General features: G+C 41.0%; 1 long non-coding RNA gene across 1 annotated transcript in view; it reads left to right on the forward strand.

Moving 5' to 3' along the window:
• The first annotated feature begins 1,295 nt into the window (after positions 1 to 1,295).
• Positions 1,296 to 23,444, forward strand: part of LOC140679798 (uncharacterized) — an 87,776-nt gene continuing 65,627 nt past the window's right edge. The window contains exons 1-2 of the long non-coding RNA XR_012051142.1: positions 1,296 to 1,353; positions 2,672 to 2,753. This is a non-coding gene — a long non-coding RNA (uncharacterized lncRNA). The remainder of the gene's footprint in view (positions 1,354 to 2,671; positions 2,754 to 23,444) is intronic.

The following is a 23,444-nucleotide window of genomic DNA, read 5'->3' on the forward strand; positions in this document are numbered from 1 at the left end:
ATTATTAAAATAACTGCTTGTTTATCAACACCATTAGCATTTTATTCATTACATTTTGAAGCTCTCAGAAGCCAAGTTATGTTATATTCATGTTATATTTATGCAAGTTTGAAGTATCAATTATCTAAACACAGTTTTGTTTGCATATTTTCAGGATGTAGATATATATATATATATATATATATATGAAATACTTGACTTGGTGAATTCTAGCTGTCAATATACTCCTCCCCTCTTAACCACGCCCCCAACCACGCCCCGCCCCACCCCACACCCGCCCACCTCCCGAAATCGGAGGTCTCAAGGTTGGCAAGTATGAGTACAGTAGCCTAGCTAGTTGATAATAATATGATTACGTCTATTTTTTGGCATTACAACATCTGCTTTGGTTTTTTTAATATTTATATAATGTTTATAAACTCAGGAAATACGTCCCTGGACACATGAGGACTTTGAATATGACCAATGTTTGATCCTGGTATCGGATTGATACCCAAATGTGTGGTATCATCCAAAACTAATGTAAAGTATCAAACAACAGTGATTATTACATTTTAACAGAAGTGTAGATAGAACATGTTAAAAGAGAAAGTAAGCAGATATTAACAGTAAATGAACAAATAGATGAATAATTCATTTTCTACCACTTGTCCTTAATAATTTTGACAAAATAATAGAATGATAAATGACACAATATGTTACTGCATATGTCAGCAGCTAAATTAAGAGCCTTTGTTTGTTTACTTACTAATAAAAGACAAGTTGTCTTGTATGTTCACTATTTTATTTAAGGACAAACTTGCAATAAGAAACATATGTTTAATGTACCCTAAGATGTTTTGTTATAATAAAGCCAATAACGCAATTTTTTGTGGTATCGAAAAGTATGGAAATAATTTTGGTACTGGTACCGGTACCAAAATATTGGTATCGGGACAACACTAGTTCCTACGATCCATTTAATCCAATGTGGTGCTCACAATACCGCTGGTTGAGTAGTCTTGGGTTCAAGCCCCGGCTCGGGATCTTTCTGTGTGGAGTTTGCATGTTCTCCCCGTGACTGTGTGACACTTACAATTAGTAGTCACAATTGTTTTGTAAAATGAATGTGTAAATAGAGTATCCTAATTTAGTTCGAGGTATTTTCATATCTAAAGTCACAGTTTAAGTGTATGTTTCCAAGCTGAATGCCACAAGACATTTTATTCCGCCACGCCAGCAGAGGGAGCACTCCTATAGGAAAGGAGGAAAATGGGAGGTGCTTGTTAGTACTTCCGTGTCTCAGTCAGGTCACACCCTGAGATGACAACGCAATCAAGCACTTTGTGTCTCGTTTTTATTCCTATAAAACAGGTCGGTAAAGTGTGATAATATTAACACATTTGTCTCCAAGCAATTATAAGCGTTTCTGAAAATAGAAATATCGAAGTATGTTGTTAAAAGTGTGTATTTGTGATGAAATTTGTTATGTTCAATAAGCGATGTCTCCCTTTGTGTGCGAGCGCGTGGTTGGGCGGGAATGGCGGCGGCAGTGGAGACTTGTTAAAGATAAACTGTGATTGTTAAGAAGTATTATAGGTATAGTCAGGTAACAATGTGTGTAATTGTAATTGATTTATAATGACAAAAAAGCGTTCAAGAAAGCAGCAATATTAATAAGAAGCAATGTCAGGATACAGTACAAAGATGTAAAATGAAGATGTTCATTAAAGTAACAGTACCGCTACGTGATGTTTTTACACAAGAAATATAGTGTTGGGGTATGTAACGATCAATCCTCCATGGTTTTGTGGATTTGTTTTATAATTTCAAAAGTAAGGATGTCATTGTTTAACAATGTGAATGAAAAATGGGGAATTGAAATTACATTATTGAAACTATTTGAAAGTGATTAAAAGCACAATAGAAATGCAAATGAGAGTAAAGAAGTCAAGAAATGTTTAATAAAAAAGAGTCAGGTCACACCCTGAGATGACAACGCAATCAAGCACTTTGTGTCTCGTTTTTATTCCTATAAAGCAGGACACACCACATCGAACACTGGGACCAGGCTACTCAGTGCGAGGCCTGTAACAACTGCGTGGGTTCCCTCCGGGTACTCCGGCTTCCTCCCACCTCCAAAGACATGCACCTGGGGATAGGTTGATTGGCAACACTAAATTGGCCCTAGTGTGTGGATGTGAGTGTGAATGTTGTCTGTCTATCTGTGTTGGCCCTGCGATGAGGTGGCGACTTGTCCAGGGTGTACCCCGCCTTCCGCCCGATTGTAGCTGAGATAGGCTCCAGCGCCACCCGCGACCCCAAAGGGAATAAGCGGTAGAAAATGGATGGATGGATGGAGTACAACCATGTAATGGTTTTGCCAGCAACAATGGCTACCAGGCCCCCACAATGCATTGCAAAATCATGTGCCCTTTCAAGCCCTATTTAATTTCGGGCGGGGACGCAATTTTGATTTCATAAGTGTGGGGCAAACAAGTGGCTTGAGTATAGATGAATAGAATAGAATAGAAAGTACTTTATTGATCCCTGGGGGAAATTCAGCACCACAGTTCGCTCACAATTGGTACGGTGGGTGTGGCTTATGTTTGTACATCAGTTTTATGTCAACAACATAGCCACCTTACGAGTGGGAGCACAGACTCCTCATTTTAATGTTTTTCATTTGCAGACCATCTCACCTGCTTCCAACTGCCTGCCGGTACATCTGATCGCTGATGCGGTGTGCGATGGGCTCACATTAACAAGAAAAAGTAAGATATATTTTGTCATATTCCCCCAGCAATTTTTCCACAAGTTAAAATGTCTTTAAATACACATTAACATTCCAACACACTGTAGTGTAGTGTTTATGAACATGAATATTTATATTTGATCCATGTTATGCCATTAAGTGATGAGCGGACCTAGCTGCCAGCTAGCAATTAGCGTACTAGTTGCCAGCTAGCGATTAGTGTGCTAGTTGCTCGGTAACAATCGGCGTGCTAGTTACCAGCTAGCGATTAGCGGCCTTAGCTGACAGCTGGCAATTCGCAATGCCCTGGTTCCTAACTAAAGATTAGCGCGTTAGTCATACTTGCCAACCTTGAGACCTCCGAATTCGGGAGAGAATTCGGGGGAGGGGGAAGGGTGTGTATTGTAGCGTCCCGGAAGAGTTAGTGCTGCAAGGGGTTCTGGGTATTTGTTCTGTTGTGTTACGGTGCGGATGTTCTCCTGAAATGTGTGTGTCATTCTTGTTTGGTGTGGGTTCACAGTGTGGCGCATATTTGTAACAGTGTTAAAGTTGTTTATACGGCCACCCTCAGTGTGACCTGTATGGCTGTTGACCAAGTATGCATGGCATTCACTTATTATGTGTGTGTGAATGCCGCGTATATTATGTGACTGGGCCGGCACGCTGTTTGTATGAAGGAAAAGCAGACGTGTAGAGGACGTTAAAGGCAGTCGCCCCCAATATTGTTGACAGGGTGGAAATCGGGAGAAATCCGGGAGAATGGTTTCCCCGGGAGATTTTCGGGAGGGGCATTGAAATTCGGGAGTCTCCCGGGAAAATCGGGAGGGTTGACAAGTATGGCGTTAGTTGCCAGCTAGCTATGAGCCGCGCTATATTATATTATTTGAATATATTGCACAATAACTTGGTACCTTTCGGACAGTTTTAATTTAAAATACAATTTTATACAAGATTTATAAGTAGGACAGGGCTAACCAACTGCCGGCCTGTGGGCCACTTACGGCCCTACTAATTCAAACCAAAAATGTAGTTATCGACCCTGAACATTTTTAAATCAATTGCGAAAATCGGACATTTAACAGCGCCTGGACAACAAACTGTGAATGTTCTGCCCCAAGCCAGTGCTCATGTTTTTTTGGCTGAGTAACTCTCTGGCGATAAAAGCTTGTTTAATTGATATAGTGCCTATTTTGACCAGTAGAGGGCAATAATGCTACACCTTAAGTGTAATTGTGTTGATTGATTGATTGAAACTTTTATTAGTAGATTGCACAGTACAGTACATATTCCGTACAATTGACCACAAAATAGTAACACCCGAAAAAGTTTTTCAACTTGTTTAAGTCGGGGTCCACGTGAGCCACATGTATTGTGTGCAATGTTTGCTGTGGATGTTGTTTCATTTCTACATGCGTAAAGATCTGTAGTTTATTGTGTGAATGTATTAATACTAAATCTGTTTTATTCATGTAACATACACAACGGACATTTATGTAAAATACCCAATGGACGTTATACTTTCGTAATTTTTATTTTTATATTTATATATTCAGTCTTACCAACCCAAATAAAGGAGTTAGTGTAAAGAAATAAAACTGAGGAAGGAAAATAATTCAGAATAAAGAACGTCAATCCTCTGGAGCTTTGATTTCTTTATGCTGTTAACTATCTGTCTAGCTGCACACACTGGAAACAAGTAGCCAGGGCAGAATAATATATTTATTGATAGTGAACTGTGAAAGCCGATGTGTTTACTTTGCGATTAAGTAAACGCAGTCTCGAAGTAATATATAAACTGCGGAGGAACTTTCTGACGAAACCTCAAAAATTCAATGTCCGGCCTCTGAGCCCTTAGGCCCCTTCTACACTAAGGTTATCCAGGGTAAATCCCACCTAACCTTATCCGTGTCCACACACAACAATGCCACCGTTCAAGACCCCCTTCCCCCTCCGTTCGCCGGCGCAACACGACCGAGTATGCATGCGCGTTCACCTCTGACCTGGAAGTGTATGCTTACCCTATGTTTCAATGTAGCCTATTGCCACATTTCTTTTAACAGTAAACCTTGCTTGCCTCACCATCAGCAGCTGTTAGACTATATTGACACTGTGCTTGTAGGCTGAAATTGGCGGTCGTACTTGACGGCCACAGCCGATTCATGGCTTCATTATAGTTATGGAGTACAAAACTTGACGTTGAGTAATCGCTCGACATACATGGCTGACAATAACTGATAGTCTGCTTTGCCAGTCCAAATGCATTTGCTATTTTTCGTAGTTTTCCCTTGACCACGGGAGCCCGCATTGACGTTGTCTCTCCTTTGACAAATGGACAAAGTTTTTCACTAAGTAGAATCACAGCTGACCTGGACATTCAAAAGTTCTCTTGCCGTTCCTCTGACACAACACACTTGGTGACAAACATATCCCACCAGGCTGCCGTTCTTCCAGACCTTATCCAAAACCGTCGCTCAACATTGCTATGTTGCCGTCTGAGATGTGTTGTATCCCAAATAGCTGCAATCGCCCGTTTCCTTCTCTTAAGGTATTCATGTGTGATTTCCAAAATCGCCTGTATATGTAGAAGAAGGAGAAACACGGGCATGTCTGCATGTCTTGCCTCCAGCTTTCTAGTGGTTGCCGCCGAGTTACCGAACGGGTTGTTATGAAGCTGGCGGTGGCGCCTTTTTTCTGATGTCACTTCCTGTGTGAGGCGCGGTCTTTCTGGCGTCACTTCCTCGCCGAACTCAGTTTGTAAACGATCGATGAGTCCACACAGAGCTAAGAGCCGGAGATTCAAGAAATAGACGGCGCGCTTACCCATGTAAAAAATTGTCCGAGGAGGGGGACATTAAACTCAGTGTAATCCCATTGGGTTGAGTTTTTTCTTTCCCTGAGCCGCGGATGTCATTGTGGCTTGTGCAGCCCTTTGAGACACTCATGATTAGGGCTTGTGGAGGTTTCTTTCCTCCGGGTTCCTCGGACCACCAATCACCGACATGACAGCTCCTTTTCAGGGTTTAGAACACTGTTTTATTTTTCAATAAAGTATTTTTGTTTAGGCTTTTCAGCAAGTGTCTCTTCCTCTGTCTCTCTCTCGTTCGCGCTCCAGCACCACCACCTCTCTCCTCCCCGGCTGCTGCCTTTTAACAGAGCGACAGGTGATTGAATAAGCAGACCCAGGTGGGCCATCTACGCACCTGTGGCTGATCTCGCAGCCGGTCCTGGCACACCCCGCTTCGCTGCAGGTCCGCAGGCCACGCCCCCCTCCACAGGACTATATAAATAGACTTTGATTGATTGATTGAAACGATGATTTAGTGTGGCTGAAACAAGGCTTGGGCTAGATAATTATTAGTTTAAGGGGTTATCCGGCTTAGTGTAGACCAGTGGCTCTTAAAGGCCTACTGAAACCCACTACTACCGACCACGCAGTCTGATAGTTTATATATCAATGATGAAATCTTAACATTGCAACACATGCCAATACGGCCGGGTTAGCTTACTAAAATGCAATTTTAAATTTCGCGCGAAATATCCTGCTGAAAACGTCTCGGTATGATGACGTCAGCGCGTGACGTCACAGATTGTGGAGGACATTTTGGGACAGGATGGTGGCCAGCTATTAAGTCGTCTGTTTTCATCGCAAAATTCCACAGTATTCTGGACATCTGTGTTGGTGAATCTTTTGCAATTTGTTCAATGAACAATGGAGACAGCAAAGAAGAAAGCTGTAGGTGGGAAGCGGTGTATTGCGGCCGACTGCAGCAACAACACAAACACAGCCGGTGTTTCATTGTTTACATTCCCGGAAGATGACAGTCAAGCTTTACCATTGGCCTGTGGAGAACTGGGACAACAGAGACTCTTACCAGGAGGACTTTGAGTTGGATATGCAGACACGGTACCGTGAGTACGCATGCAGCTGCGGCTTCCAAACATTTGATTGCTTGCCCGTACGTGCGTGCCGCTATGTGCATGTCACGTACGTAACTTTGGGGACTTTGGGGAAATATATGTGCTGTGCTTTGGGGATGTGAACGGTACTTTGGGCTGTGGGATTGAGTGTGTTGTGCAGGTGTTTCAGTTGTATTGGCGGGTTATATGGACAGGAGGGGGGAGGTGTTTGTTATGCGGGATTAATGTGTGGCATATTAAATATAAGCTTGGTTGTGTTGTGGCTAATAGAGTATGTCTTGTGTTTATTTACTGTTTTAGTCATTCCCAGCTGAATATCAGGTCCCACCCGCCTCTCACAGCATCTTCCCTATCTGAATCGCTCCCACTGCCCTCTAGTCCTTCACTCTCACTTTCCTCATCCACAAATCTTTCATCGTCGCTCAAATTAATGGGGAGATCGTCGCTTTCTTGGTCCGAATCGCTCTCGCTGCTGGTGGCCATGATTGTAAACAATGTGCAGATGTGAGGAGCTCCACAACCTGTGACGTCACGCTACTCGTCTGCTACTTCCGGTACAGGCAAGGCTTTTTTATCAGCGACCAAAAGTTGCGAACTTTATCGTCGATGTTCTCTACTAAATCCTTTCAGCAAAAATATGGCAATATCGCGAAATGATCAAGTATGACACATAGAATGGACCTGCTATCCCCGTTTAAATAGGAAAATCACATTAAAGTAATAATAATAATAATAACTGGGATTTATATAGCGCATTTCTAAGTACCCAAAGTCGCTTTACATGTAGAACCCATCAATCATTCACGCCTGGTGGTGGTAAGCTACTTTCATAGCCACAGCTGCCCTGGGGTAGACTGACGGAAGTAGGCCTCTAACCTTGTCGGAGGTACCGAACCCCACCAGTTTCATATGCATGAAAAATTCAATGTTTTTTTTTCAAATTCAAGACAAAGTTATATGTTTTTGGCAACACTTTAGTATGGGGAACATATTCTAAGTAACAAAGACTTAACTTAGAGTTATTTGGTTAGGGTTACGGCTAGGGCCGGGGTTAGGGTTAGGTTAGCGAATAAGGCATTAATACGTACTTAATAATGACTAGTTAAGAGCCAATATGTTACTAATTTGCATGCTAATAAGCAACTAATTAATGGTGAATATGTTCCCCATACTAAAGTGTTACCATGTTTTTTTACTGGTGCACAAAATGAACCGTGCATGAACATCACCTTGTTCAAACAACAAAACCAACACAGTGCATAAACTCAACAAATGACACACCTGCAAACCAGTCTGACTTCTGCTGTTGCCATATCCGCAATACACTGATAGGGAGAAGTTTTTATTTACACGATGAGTCGGGTGTGTTTTGACCTCCGCCGAACCCCTGAGCCCGACTCACCGAACCCCTAGGGTTCCATCGAACCCAGGTTAAGAACCACTGGTGTAGACATAGCCTGTTAAACTCTTAAAACTACAGCCCTCGTCATCATGTAGTTGAATAGAACTGAAGTAGGAGGTCCCTGCGCCGTCCCTCTGATAGTTTGGGAAAAACGACAGCTCAAACTTAAGCCGGTTTTCCTTCTTCCTCCTGATAGTGAATGTGTTTGTATATATTATTGTATTATTATTATTAACTCCACTGGTGTGTATAGAGATTTTATTGAAATCCTGAGTGGGGAAAACTTGCACTTGGAAAGTATTTTTGTAGGTGTGGACATGGCCTCGGTCATCTTTGGTTCATGGAGCATTAATACGCCAGTGCTTTAAGACGCTTTGGCCGTGAGCTTTGCGGTGTTTGTCTTGACTGCTCTCCCAGTCCGTGCTGCTGAATGACTCCCGTCTGATTGACTGCAGGCTTAGTTTTAATGAGGTCATGTCCACCGGCCGGTGTCCTCCACACGCCAGTAAACACTTCATTTCATATGGCCAGAGGATTTCTTTCTTCTTGTCGTGGTCGCTCTGCTCCCTTTTGGCCAAAAAGTTCTCTTTAATGTCCCCATTTATTGAGACGTTTGAAGATTCCGGACAAAAAGGCCTTCATCTATAATTGCTCAGTCTGGATGACAAGCTCTGAGAGCAATGGAGACGAACTCTTGTCTGGTGTCCTTCCCAAGACTCGTCTAGGACATATGTCGTCAACTAACCAGCCAAGACCCAGCTGGATATGTTGATAAATGTCTATTTTTTTTTTTTTAAAGAACTGCACTGCAGAGAGACTTCTGTTTCCGCTGTTTGTCGGCTCTCTGAGAAGTGTCAAGGGGAGAGCGAAGAATGCTGTTAATAGTCCTTGCACATGTTGAACGCTGCCTGGCCATGCAGGTGTTGACAGATGATTGCTACGTGGACGCTCAGGGATGTGGAAGACACTCACACGCCCGTCACACTTAGTTGTCCACCCATCTGTAAACTTTGGTTCACTTCTCGCGGGTATAGATTTGTTTTTGGCATTCTGTTGTCAAACATTTGAAAGTAATTGATCAGTAGTCTTTTGGCACGAGGGTAGGATAATAAAAGGGTGACGCTTGATGGATTGGGAAGAAGTCAAAAAACAGAATGTCCTCCATTGTTTACTTTTTTTCCCCCTGAATTGGTCGGCTTCACGCTACCTTGATCCTCCTGGACATGGAATTGTGCAGACAATAATTAGCATTTATTGTTGAACGCTGTGTTGCTATCGGAATCCATTTTCACTCCTCCAATGACATCACTGTTGTAATGGTTTATTTCCTTCCATCCTTCTTTCATTTCTTCCTCTCTTTTTTATCTCTTTTTCTTTATCTTGTTCTTTCTTTCTCTCTTTATCCCTTTCTTTCTTTCTTTATTTCTTTACCACTTTATCTCTTCCTTGACCTCTTTCTTTCTTTTTTTTCTTTCTTTTTCTTTTTTCTTTTTCTTTCTCTTTCATATTTGTATCTCTTTCTTTATTTCTTTCCTTCTGTCTTTCTTTCTTTTTCTTTTGTCCTTTCTCTTTTTCTTTCTTTCTCATTCTTTTCTTTCTCTCTATCTCTTTTTCATTTTTTTCTTTTTCTTCCTCTCTATCTCTTTCTTTCTGTTTTTCTTTTTCTTTTTCTTTATTTATTTCTTTATCTTTTTCTTTTTTCTTTCCATCTCTTTTTCTTTTTTATTTCTATCTTTCTTTCTTTTTATTTATCGCTCTCTCTTTCTTTTTCTTTATTTCTATCTCTTTCTTCCTCTCTCTCTCTCTTTCTGATTTTCTTTTTCTTTTTATTTCTTTCTTTCTTTATCTTTTTCTTTTTTTCTTTCTCTCCATCTTTTTTATTATTTATTTCTATTTTTCTTTCTTTTTATTTCTCTCTCTCTTTCTTTTTTATTTCTCTTTCTTTTTCTTTACCTCTATCTCTTTCGTTTTCTTTATCTCTATCTCTTTTTTCTCTCTATCTCTTTCTTTCTTTCTTCCCCTCTATCTCTTTCTTCCCCTCTATCTCTTTCTTCCTATATCTCTTTCTTTCTGTTTCTTTCCCTCTTTCTTTTTATTTATTTCTTTGTCTTACTTTTCCTTTCTTTTTTTCTTGTCCTTTACCTTCATTTTCGTCAGAAACGCACTTGATTATCTTGTTATAAAACTACCGTGCACCCCAGTTTCTGCTTCAAATGTATATATTATATTGTGCTTCTGTTTTTCTATATATTGTTTAATCATTATATTGTGGTGATCAATAACGATAGCTTGACTTCCATTTCCAGGTAAACACCAACACATCTGGCTAATCTTAACACTAAGGCTGGACAACTACTGCAAAAATAATAATCACGATTATTTTGATTGATATTGCAAAATTAATAAATCACGATTATTTTGATTGATATTGTAATCGCAAATGTTTGAAAACATTAGGCTTTATCGTACCACCAACTTTTAATGTAATTTAAAACTAGATATAATTAAGCAACAAATTGCGTAAAATAATAATAAAAATAATAGTAACATTGAAAAGTGGAGATAAACTCTTGATTCAAGAGCGACTTCATCTTTAAAATCAACAATACAGCTTTGGCGTGAGTTACGTGAAATGACCATGCAGGCCACACATTGCTAACAATATGTGATGCTAACAAGTAACAACAAAGCTAGTGGTCACAGCTGTGAATGTTGACCAACTTTTGGCAGAACAACGTACCCCCATGGTTTCAGCAAATAGAAGCCCAGTTCGAAGTTAGAGGAATTACCAAGGATGTGATGAAGTATTTCCACGTTGAATGTTGACCAACTTTTGGCAGAACAACGTACCCCCATGGTTTCAGCAAATAGAAGCCCAGTTCGAAGTTAGAGGAATTACCAAGGATGTGATGAAGTATTTCCACGTTGTGGCCTTGTTTTAGTGACCGAGCGACAGCCATGGCAATGATGCCTGGAGGATCCTCCGAGTTACCAGTGAGTATTGTAATCTACAGTATAACACGCTCAAGGCTACGATATTGGGTGAAACAAGTGTGAAGGTCCTAAATATTTTCTATATTCCATCCATCCATCCATTTTCTACCGCTTGTCCCTTAAAGAGTCGCGGGGGGTGCTGGAGCCTATCTCAGCTGCATTCGGGCGGTAGGCGGGGTACACCCTTGACAAGTCGCCACCTCATCACAGGGTCAACACAGATAGACAGACAACATTCACACTCACATTCACACACTAGGGACCATTTAGTGTTTCCAATCAACTTATCCCCAGGTGCATGTCTTTGGAGGTGGGAGGAAGCCGGAGTACCCGGAGGGAACCCACGCAGTCACGGGGAGAACATGCAAACTCCACACAGAAAGATACCGAGCCCAGGATCGAACCCAGGACCTCCGTATTGTGAGGCATACATACTAACCACCGTGCTGCCCCACCTTTAACTTATTAAATAAAACTATAGAAAAAAATACCGGCAGCGGTAAAGTTTAGAACCATTTTTTGTATTAGATTTATTGAAAATACTACTACTTAGTGGACATTTGTTTATTGCGGTCGAGTGTACCTGTTGGAAAATTATCTTTCTCCTCTGTAAACCACAGCTCCTCAGTGGTGGCAGCACTCATGTCCGCTACCGCCATCATTTTCACCATTTCTTGCTATTTTTTTTTCCAATTATTGCATACTTGCCAACCTTGAGACCTCCGATTTCGGGAGGAGGGGGGTGGGGGGCGTGGTCGGGGGTAGGGCGGGGGGCGTGGTTAAGAGGGGAGGAGTATATTTACAGCTAGAATTCACCAACTGGAGTATTTCATATATATATATATATATATATATATATATATATATATATTTATATATTTATATATATATATATATATATATGTATATATATATATATATTTATATATATATATTTATATATATATATATATATATATATATATATATATGTGTGTGTGAAATACTTGACTTTCAGTGAATTCTAGCTATATATATATTTATTTTATTATATATATAAATAAAAGAAATACTTGAATTTCAGTGTTCATTTATTTACACATATACACACACATAACACTCATCTACTCATTGTTGTACTTGAAAGTACAATGCAGTACAATTCCGGGGCAATGGAACCTATCAAATACGCAGTAATGAAAACACAGTTGTTCTACTAACTGTACTGTGTGTTATGAGAGTAGAGTATGTGTGTGTGTGGCCCTTTAATATGTGACAACATGTGAGGTGAGTGACTTGTGTGTGGGCGAGAGAAGGAACGGTAGCGTGGGTGCGGGGAGGGACTAGTTGGTTTTGTGTTGGATTGGCTGTGTGCAAGCAATCAATAAAGCAAGATTTGCAAGTAATCGCTGGACTCATCATTCACCCTAAAGTCGTCCGCTGTGGAGACCCACTGCCGGGTAAGGTGAAGGGTGTTGCCCCGAGCATACATCGGCCCTGGAGAAGTGTCTCCCCTGCGCTTTTCGACTATGGTCTCGTTCTTCTGCTTCGTCTCCTTGTGTGCGCACACTGGACTCAGGTCCGCATGGAGCTGGAGGGGGCGTGGCCTCCAGCTCCGGCTGAATTCCGGGAGATTTTCGGGAGAAAATTTCTTCCGGGAGGTTTTCGGGAGAGGCGCTGAATTTCGGGAGTCTCCCGGAAAATCCGGGAGGGTTGGCAAGTATGAATTATTGAGACAATAATGGCTGTGTTTACTCATTTTCAGTCGACAGTAAATTTATACTGCTCTGCAAACTGTCACCTCATGAATTGGATCGAATTGTTGGATGCCCAAAGATCCACGCCCCTACTTTACAGTGACTACTTTAAAGTGCACACGTTTACTTTCTGTAGTATTGGTTCTTGACAAGATCAACTGTAATAAACATGGTTGGCATAATCCCTTTTTGGGAGGTACTGTACATGGTTAATGACTGATACAATACATGCATCACCTCCCGACGTGTCTCCATCAATAAAACGTGTGTGACCAAATATGTTCCAGTATGTGTAGTATCAAACAACTGCAGGGATTTGTAGCCTGGAAATAATAAACTGTTTGTAATTAAAAGAGCAGCTTTCTTCTGGCGCCCTCGTTTGTACATGTCAAACTCTAATTAATGCTTGGGGCACATGCTGGCTGAACTCTATCACAAGCAGCAACACACGATGAATTGTTTTTCATTTAGTGTACCCTTTTTGTTCACATTTAAAGGAATGCACTCACACACACACAAACAATGCAGTCGGAACAAACCGGAAAGTGACATAATGTTGGGTGTTGTGACTGATGTGACAGCTGACTTGTTCAACATGTGCTCTTAGCAACATCTCTCACCACAACCAAATCCTAATTGTTGGTCACTCACATTTATCTCCAAAAGCAGCCAAAATTACAATTTCATCTAAAATAATGTATGTTATGTTTATCAATCATTCAATCATCCATCCATCCATTTTCTACCGCTTATTCCCTTTGGGGTCGCGGGGGGCGCTGGAGCCTATCTCAGCTACAATCAAAGTTTATTTATATAGCCCTAAAACACGAGTGTCTCAAAGCCACAAAGACTGTAAAAATGGGACCCATTACCTACCTGCTTGGCACTCAGCATCAAGGGTTGGAATTGGGGGTTAAATCACCAAAATGATTCCCGAGCACGGCCACTGCTGCTGCTCACTGCTCCCCTCACCTCCCAGGGGGTGTGATACGGGGATGGGTCAGATGCAGAGCATAATTTCACCACACCTATTGTGTGTGTTTGTGTGTGACTATCAGTGGTACTTTAACTTTAATTTAAAGGGTAACATTATCACCAGACCTATGTAAGCGTCAACATATACCTTGATGTTGCAGAAAAAAGACCTTTTTTTTTTTTTTTTAACAGATTTCCGAACTCTAAATGGGTGAATTTTGGCGAATTAAACGCCTTTCTATTATTCGCTCTCGGAGCGATGACGTCACAACGGGAAGCAATCCGCCATTTTCTCAAACACATCATCGTCGGTGTGTTGTCGGAGGGTGTAACAACACCAACAGGGACGGATTCAAGTTGCACCAGTGGCCCAAAGATGCCAAAGTGGCAAGAAATAGGACGACATTTTTTCAAAATACGAGGGTGTGGGGAAAGCCGACGAAAATGGTCAGTCGTTTGTTCCGCACACTTTACCGACGAAAGCTATGCTACGACAGAGATGGCAAGAATGTGTGGATATCCTGCGACACTCAAAGCAGATGCATTTCCAACGATAAAGTCAAAGAAATCTGCCGCCAGACCCCCATTGAATCTGCCTTATGCCACCGAAGATGATCAAGAGAAGAATATCGACCCTAGCTTCCCTGGCCTGCTGACATCAACTCCAAAACTGGACAGATCAGCTTTCAGGAAAAGAGAGCGGATGAGGGTATGTCTACAGAATATAATAATTGATGAAAACTTTATTTATTACTCGCGGTTTTACGTAAATTATTATACATAAACTGTGCTTACCAATAATTTAGCTTAAAAACATTTATTTTTTTCAATCATTCGAGTACATTCGGGTAGTCTTGTGTAATGCAGTATTTTGTGTCTATTTAGGTATGGTTAAACTGAGTGAAGTCTCCCCATTATTTTGTTACAGGTTGTTAGTTGTTAGTTTCCTTTAATGCCAAACAAACACATACCAATCGTTGGTTAGAAGGCGATCGCCGTATTCGTCCTCGCTTTCTCCCGTATCGCTTGCATACGGTTCAAACCGATATGGCTCAATAGCTTCAGTTTCTTCTTCAATTTGGTTTTCGCTACCTGCCGCCACACTACAACCATCCGTTTCAATACATGCGTAATCTGTTGAATCGCTTAAGCCGCTGAAATCTGAGTCTGAATCTGAGCTAATGTCGCTATAGCTTGCTGTTCTTTCCGCCATGTTTGTTTGTGTTGGCATCACTATGTGACGTCACAGGAAAATGGACGGGTGTATATAACGATGGTTAAAATCAGGCACTTTGAAGCTTTTTTTAGGGATATTGCGTGATGGGTAAAATTTTGAAAAAAACTTCGAAAAATAAAATAAGCCACTGGGAACTGATTTTTAATGGTTTTAACCCTTCTGAAATTGTGATAATGTTCCCCTTTAACTTTGCCTAAACTCTCTGATTAAAGGTGAACTGCACTTTTTAAAAATATTGCCTATCATTCACAATCCCTTTTTTTTTTCTTCATTCATTCTAAAGCGTGGTGTACACTCTTGTGTCAACTAACTTGCATTAGCGAGACCGTCTTGGCCCCTCCCTGTGCGTCCATTCTTGCAAGCCTTGTTGCGTGCACCGCCCCACAATTCTAGCTTCCGCAGAGCTGTGATTGGTCAGCTTTTAAAGAGGGTGGTCCCTGAGCACTGAAACGCAGACTTTGTTTAAAATGCACACATTATTACAGAATAATATAATATAATAATGGCTTTTTTGCCGATATCCGATATTCCGATATTGTCCAACTCTTAATTACCGATTCCGATATCAACCGATATATACAGTAAGCACTCTTCATTCTCTAGCAGGTGACTTTTCAAATGATGCTACATATTAGCAGTAATGCTACTTTTTATGGCAACGCTTTTGCCCCACACTTGCAAATTACGGTTGTCTGTTCGACATATTCCCACTTGAAGCCAAACCACCGCCAGACGATGGACCCTTTGCTGTTTTTTGGGGGAATTAATTATTCCTTCATTTGTTACCAGATTCGCACCTTCTCTCTCTCGTATTACCACTCGCACGGCTGCGCTAGAATCACAGCTAACGTTACCCATGCTGCTACCTCTTTGCTGCGCGAGGGCGAATACGTATGTGACGTATGTCGTGACAGTATGTGACGTGTGTAAGAAGGTGCGCTTGTCTGTGAGAAGGAGACACAGGAAAGAGCGAGGAGAGCCTGTAGTGTAATGCCCGCAGCTAAAAGCAACTGCGTGAGAACGTATACTCGAATATCACGATATAGTCATTTTCTATATCGCACAGAGACAAACCCGCGATATATCGCGTATATCGATATATCGCCCAGCCCTAGGATGAAGTGCTGGCTGTCCAAAGTCGGGACCCGGGGTGGACCTGTGCATCGGTTGGGGACATCTCTGTGCTGCTGACTTGTCTCCGCTCGGGATGGTCTCCTGCTGGCCCCACTATGGACTGGACTTTCACTATTATGTTAGATCCACTATGGACTGGACTCTCACAATATCATGCTAGATCCACTCGACGTCCATTGCACCGGTCGCCCTAGTGGGGGGGTCCCCACATCTGCGGTCCTCTTCAAGGTTTCTCATTGTCCCATTGGGTTGAGTTTTTCCTTGCCCTGATGTGGGATCAGAACCGAGGATGTCGTTGTGGCTTGTGCAGCCCTTTGAGACACTTGTGATTTAGGGCTATATAAATAAACATTGATTGATTGATTGATTGATTGACTATGTTCGTAGTTTGTATTTCTTGTTTAGCACTTTGCAATACTGCTACTTGCTGGATCTGTTCATAACTGAGCTTCTAAAACTTGTAGATCATCATCCGTATATCTATCCATCCATCTTCTTCCGCTTATCCGAGGTCGGGTCGCGGGGGCAGCAGCCTAAGCAGGGAATCATCCGTATAGTCAGACTAAAAAATAAAAGGTTCTGGATCATCATTTGTCTCAAAGTAGTCTTTGTTATCTTTCCCAAAGTCTGCCATGATTAGTAGTGTTGTTGGAGGAAATAGCGAACGTTGTGATGCGTCTATGAAATGAACAAAATAGGTCAATATTACACATTATTATGAATGTGTTTCTACATTACATATATGCTTTCATTGTGTACCGTATTGTCCGCACTATAAGGCGCACCGGATTATAAGGCGCACCTTTAATGAATGACCTATTTTAAAACTTTGTTCATATATAAAGCGCACCGCATTATAAGGCGCACCGCATTATAAGGCGCATAGAATAGACACTACAGTAGAGGCTGGGGTTACGTTATGCATCCCGTAGTTGCGAGACCTGTTGTGGCTCAATATTGGTCCATATATAAGGCGCACCGTATTATAAGGCGCACTGTCAGCTTTTGAGAAAATTGGAGGTTTTTAGGTGCCCCTTATAGTGCGGAAAATACGGTATATAAAACAATGATTGAAGTTTTGGAATGTTTTTTATAGCGCTTTACAGGCAGAAGAGAGCAAATCCTGTTGCTTCCATTGCTAGCTGACTTTTGCCAGCGTTTAATTAGAATGCATGAAAAAAATGAAAATGTTTTCTTGTCTCACATAATGATTGTGAATCGTATGCAAAATTCCCAAAAAGTGCAGTTCCCCTTTAAACCCGATAGAAAGTGAATGCAGCACTTCCGTAGCTTCAAGCACATATGTCTCAGTGCCTTGCATTTTTCACCTAATGAGCCGAAGACATTAGCAGTCGTCGCTCTCTGACTTGGAATGGAAGAAATGTATTTCCCTGCACTAACACCAAGTGTCTAAAACATGCTCAATGTGCAGGAAGAGCACAGTAATGAGATTGTTGCAGACTCTGTAATTGGAAACCACATATTCGTGGACCACTTTGTCGGTATAAGTTCCTTGTCTGCCAGTTGCAATTATCCTTATTTACTATCTTATTGCTGTATTTCGAAGCATGGGAAAAGGCACAATTTCAAACCAATCTTCAGCAAACTATCAGGAATGATTTTTGAAACCTCTACGGTTGAAAAGAGTCCATCCTCAGAGGCTCTTTGTCGAAATTGCTTAGGATTCCCATTTCTTGTTTTGATCCTTGTGGTTCGGGATAGGTTCCTTTCACATTTGAATTGAAACCGGTACTAAAAAGTACCAATTTTCATTACTTTAATGTATTAATAATTGTTAATTCTTTAATAATATATTTATTTGACAGTGAACTGATAACATCTGTTCAGTTGTTACAGTATATCTTGTTTTGTTGTGCTTCTGTGTCTCATTTGCAAGTATTATTAGTATTAATAATCTTGGAGCTGCAGTGGTTCTCAAACTTCTTTCACAAAGTACCACCTCAGAAAACACTTGGATCTCCAAGTACTACCATAACATACTTGCCAACCCTCCCAGATTTTCCAGGAGACTCCCGAAATTCAGCGCCTCTCCCGGGACAAATTTTCTCCCGAAATTCAGGTGGAGCTGGAGGCCACGCCCCCTCCAGCTCCATACGACCTGAGTGACGTGTCGACAGCCTGTTTTCACGTCCGCTTTCCCACAATATAAACAGCGTGCCTGCCCAATCACGTTATAACTGTAGAATGATCGAGGGCGAGTTCTTGGTTTCTTATGTGGGTTTATTGTTAGGCAGTTTCATTAACGTCCTCCCAGCGCGGTAACAACACACAACAACAGCAGTCATGTTTTCGTCTACCGTAAAGCAGTTCGTCTGCCGTAAACAGCAATGTTGTGACACTCTTAAACAGGACAATACTGCCATCTACTGTACATGCATATGTGACAATAACATCTAGGGCTTTTAGAGAGTGCAGTGCACAACTGCGCACACAACAAGGAGACGAAGCAGAAGAACGAGAAATATACAGCCATGGCGACGCCGACGACGAGTAAGATGAAGAACTACGCTTGTAAGTTCCAAGCCACAGCTGCGATTGGACCTGGATAGCCTCCGGGAAGAAGTAGTGGATTACCAAGTGCTTGGCAGTGAAGATCTCGGTTTTGGGCCATGCTAGGGAGAGATGGAAGATTCCAGACTCTAGTGCATTTGATGAAAGCACTTTTGTGCGTGCCACACAGCAATGCATCATCAGAGAGGGTGTTCAGCATGGTTAGAAAAATAGTGACAGAGAATAGAACAAGGATGGACAATCCAACCCTTAACTCAACAATGAGTAGATGTGTGTATATGTGTAAATAAATGAACACTGAAATTCAAGTATTTATTTTATATATATATATATATATATATATATATATATATATATATATATATATATATATATATGTATAATAAAATAAATATATATATATATATATATATGAAATACTTGACTTGGTGAATTGTAGCTGTAAATATACTCCTCCCCTCTTAACCACGCCCCACCCCCGACCACGCCCTATAGATGAATGGTGTATTTCTGATCTTTTTTCATATATAAGGCGCACCGGATTATAAGGCGCATTAAAGGGGTCATATTATTATTATTTTTTTGGAAATGTAAAATACTTCCTTGAGGTCTACATAACATGTAATGGTGGTTCTTTGGTCAAAATGTTGCATAGATTATGTTTTACAGACCATTTTCAAGCCGCTTTTTGACAGTCGCTTCAGGATGCGCGGTTTTGTGGGTGGTCTTATTTACGTGGTTCACCTTCAACAGCGTCTTCTCCCCGCCATCTTTGTTGTAGCGTGCAAGGCCGGGAGTGGAAGAAGTGTCAAAAGATGGCGCTAACTGTTTTAATGACATTCAGACTTTACTTCAATCAATAACGGAGCAGCATCTCCTCTTTTGGAAACATCAACACCGGAAATGTGTCCCGTGAAAAACCGTCCGACCGGAACTCTCTAATAACCAAAGTACCTTGGATGAATAATGTAAACTCACTACACCGGTATGTTTTAGCGCTTTCATGGTGAGTTTACCGACATAAATAAGTAAGAACTTTACATTACTTTATATTAGAAATGGCAACAGTGGAGGATGAATGTCCCATAACAAGAAGATAGAAAAAAAGAAGAAGGTTATCGACTACTGTGTCAGCACAGACTACAAAGGCAGATTAGCGCAATTTTTCAGGATTTATGCAGATCCCAAATACAGATCAGCACGTACCAGAAGATAAGAAAAGTTGCTTTTGCATAATATTGCGAAATAAAACGCCAGATAATATGTCTTACCTTATATGCACACCATAATAAAACTTGTATGTTGAAGCACATCAAGTGGTGCGGCTTCAGAGCTTACCAAAGTCGTACTAAAACCTTTTGATAGATTTTTGAGCGCCGTGTGTAATGTTCTATATTTTGGGTGCCATGTCATCTGCTGGTGTCGGTCCACTCTGTTTCCTGAGATCCAGGGTCAACGCAGCCATCTACCAGCAAGTTTTAGAGCACTTCATGCTTCCTGCTGCTGACCTGCTCTATGGAGATGGAGATTTCAAGTTCCAACAGGACTTGGCGCCTGCACACAGCGCAAAATCTACCCGTGCCTGGTTTACGGACCATGGTATTTCTGTTCTAAATTGGCCCGCCAACTCCCCTGACCTTAGCCCCATAGAAAATCTGTGGGGTATTGTGAAAAGGAAGATGCAGAATGCCAGACCTAAAAACGCAGAAGAGTTGAAGGCCACTATCAGAGCAACCTGGGCTCTCATAACACCTGAGCAGTGCCAGAAACTCATCGACTCCATGCCACGCCGCATTAACGCAGTAATTGAGGCAAAAGGAGCTCCAACCAAGTATTGAGTATTGTACATGCTCATATTTTTCATTTTCATACTTTTCAGTTGGCCAACATTTCTAAAAATCCCTTTTTTGTATTAGCCTTAAGTAATATTCTAATTTTGTGACACACGGAATTTTGGATTTTCATTTGTTGCCACTTCAAATCATCAAAATTAAATGAAATAAACATTTGAATGCATCAGTCTGTGTGCAATGAATAAATATAATGTACAAGTTACACCTTTTGAATGCAATTACTGAAATAAATCACGTTTTTCAAAATATTCTAATTTACTGGCTTTTACCTGTATATATATATATATATATTAAATACTTGAGTATTTCTTATATATATATATATGTGTATATATATATATATATATATATATATGTATATATATATATATGTATATATATGTATATATATATATATATATATATATATATATATATATATTAACTCGGCCCCGCCCCCAACCACGCCCCCCGCCCCACCCGTATATATATATTAAATACTTGAGTATTTCTTATATATATATATATATATATACATATATATGTGTATATATATATATATGTATATATATATATATATATATATGTATATATATATATATATATATATATATATATATATCTATATGTATATATATATCTATATATTAACCACGCCCCCGCCCCCAACCACACCCCCCCGCCCCACCCGTGACCCCCCCACCACCCCCCACCTCCCGAAATCGGAGGTCTCAAGGTTGGCAAGTATGCGTTAAACGGCAGGTTTTTACGTTTCACCTGGGTCGAGGGGGAGGAGCCGCAGCCATGCTTTACTCTGCACCTCTTGCTTGGCCCCGGTATAAACCGTTTGCTCGCCTAACAGAAGTGCTATTGCGACATCCAGTGGACACGTTATAGAACAGCAGTTTCTTTCATTGAAAAATGTCAGCTCATTTTTATACCATTTTACGGGGCGAATAAAACCTGTTTGCGAGCCTGGTCCGGCCCGCGGGTCGTACGTTTCACACACCTGGTTTAGAGGGGTCCGAGTATAGCGACAAAAGTTGCCAAATTAGCAACACTCATCTCTTTCGCTTCATCTGGTTATTTTCTGGCAGACCAGGTGTGGCCTAGTGGTTAGAGTGTCCGCCCTGAGATCGGTAGGTTGTGGGTTCAAACCCCGGCCGCGTCATACCAAAGACTATAAAAATGGGACCCATTACCTCCCTGCTTGGCACTCAGCATCAAGGGTTGGAATTGGGGGTTAAATCACCAAAAAAGTTTCCCGGGCGCGGCCACCGCTGCTGCCCACTGCTCCCCTCACCTCCCAGGGGGTGATCAAGGGCATACTTGCCAACCCTCCCGAATTTTCCGGGAGACTCCCGAAATTCATCGCCTCTCTTAAAAACCTCCCGAGACACATATTCTCCCGAAAATCTCCCGATTTTCAGCAGGAGCTGGAGGCCACGCCCCCTCCAGCTCCATGTGACCTGAGTGAGGACAGCCTTTTTTCACAACGGGAGGACAACAGGATGACAAGAACTAAATCATCCAGACTAGAGATAAATTGTATTATTATGTTTATCTTACCTAAAAATAAATATATTTATTAATAAAATTAAAAAAAACTAAATACATTTTTACTATATTTTGCTAAAAACATCAAAATTAATTGTATTTTATTTGTATTTTTTCTGACTCCTTATTACATCCAGCCATAGAATTATACATTAAAATAAACATATTTCAAATAATTAATTTTAAATGATCATAATACTTAATTTAAAATGACCAAATTTAATTATTAAAATAATTGCTTGTTTATCAACAATTTTAGCATTTTATTCATTACATTTTGAAGCTCTCAGAAGTTATGTTATATTCCTTAATATTTATTTATGCAAGTTTGAAGTATCAATTATCTAAACACAGTTTTGTTTGCATATTTTCAGGATGTAGATATATATATATATATATATATATGTATGAAATACTTGACTTGGTGAATTCTAGCTGCCAATATACTCCTCCCCTCTTAACCACGCCCCCAACCACGCCCCGCCCCACTCCTGACCACGCCCCCCGCCCTCCACCTCCCGAAATTGGAGGTCTCAAGGTTGGTAAGTATGATCAAGGGTGCAGAGAATAATTTCACCACACCTAGTGTGTGTGTGACAATCATTGGTACTTTAACTTGAACTTTAATAAGAAGCTTCTAACAACAAGCTAAAGTACATTCACAGACAGTCCCATTATGATGTGTTTACCAGCTAATTTATTTGTGGCAACTCACCAATAAAATGTATATGAAGCACTGTAATACGTGAAGCTGTTTGTCTGTGTGAAAGTCCTGCTTCAGTGGGTTCTGTATGAAATGCGTCATTGAAAAAAAATTCCAGCTCCACAGTCCGAGCTGTTTTACGGCCTCTCTGTGTGAAGGCGACGAGTTCCATCTCTTTGCCTGAAGATGTGACAAATGATTTGAAGACACTGTGATTATTTCCCCGTGAACAGGAAGTACACGCTGGGCTTTTTATTGCTTTTTCTTTCGTGCCTGAGCGGTTCCCCCCGCCGTCGCTGCTGGAAACGAGAAGCGTTACGTGCAGCCGGCAGGAGCAGCTCCAGTGTTCCTACATGGTAACCTAATAGAGGCTAAAATTCCCAAACGTCATTCTGTTGAAGCCGTGAGATAATTCAAACATTGAAATTCATTCCGGCTTGTTTGTGTCCTGGCTCAGCTTACTCCATTTTCTTTTTAACCAGAAGACAGCATGCTCGGTGACAGTTAGCGGCGTGCAAACGCAAGCTGACAGCAGTCATATTTATTCATCATTAATTAGTCAGCGAGGGTCTGTGGCCTCATCCCAGACCAGCATTAAGTCCAACGTACAGGAACAACGTGTGGCACACCCGTTCAACCCACAAGGTTTTCATTCATAAGTGGTCGATTAACATTGTTATAATAAGGAAC

This window comes from Nerophis lumbriciformis, linkage group LG24 (genome assembly GCF_033978685.3).
Source record: "Nerophis lumbriciformis linkage group LG24, RoL_Nlum_v2.1, whole genome shotgun sequence".
Lineage (NCBI taxonomy): Eukaryota > Metazoa > Chordata > Actinopteri > Syngnathiformes > Syngnathidae > Nerophis > Nerophis lumbriciformis.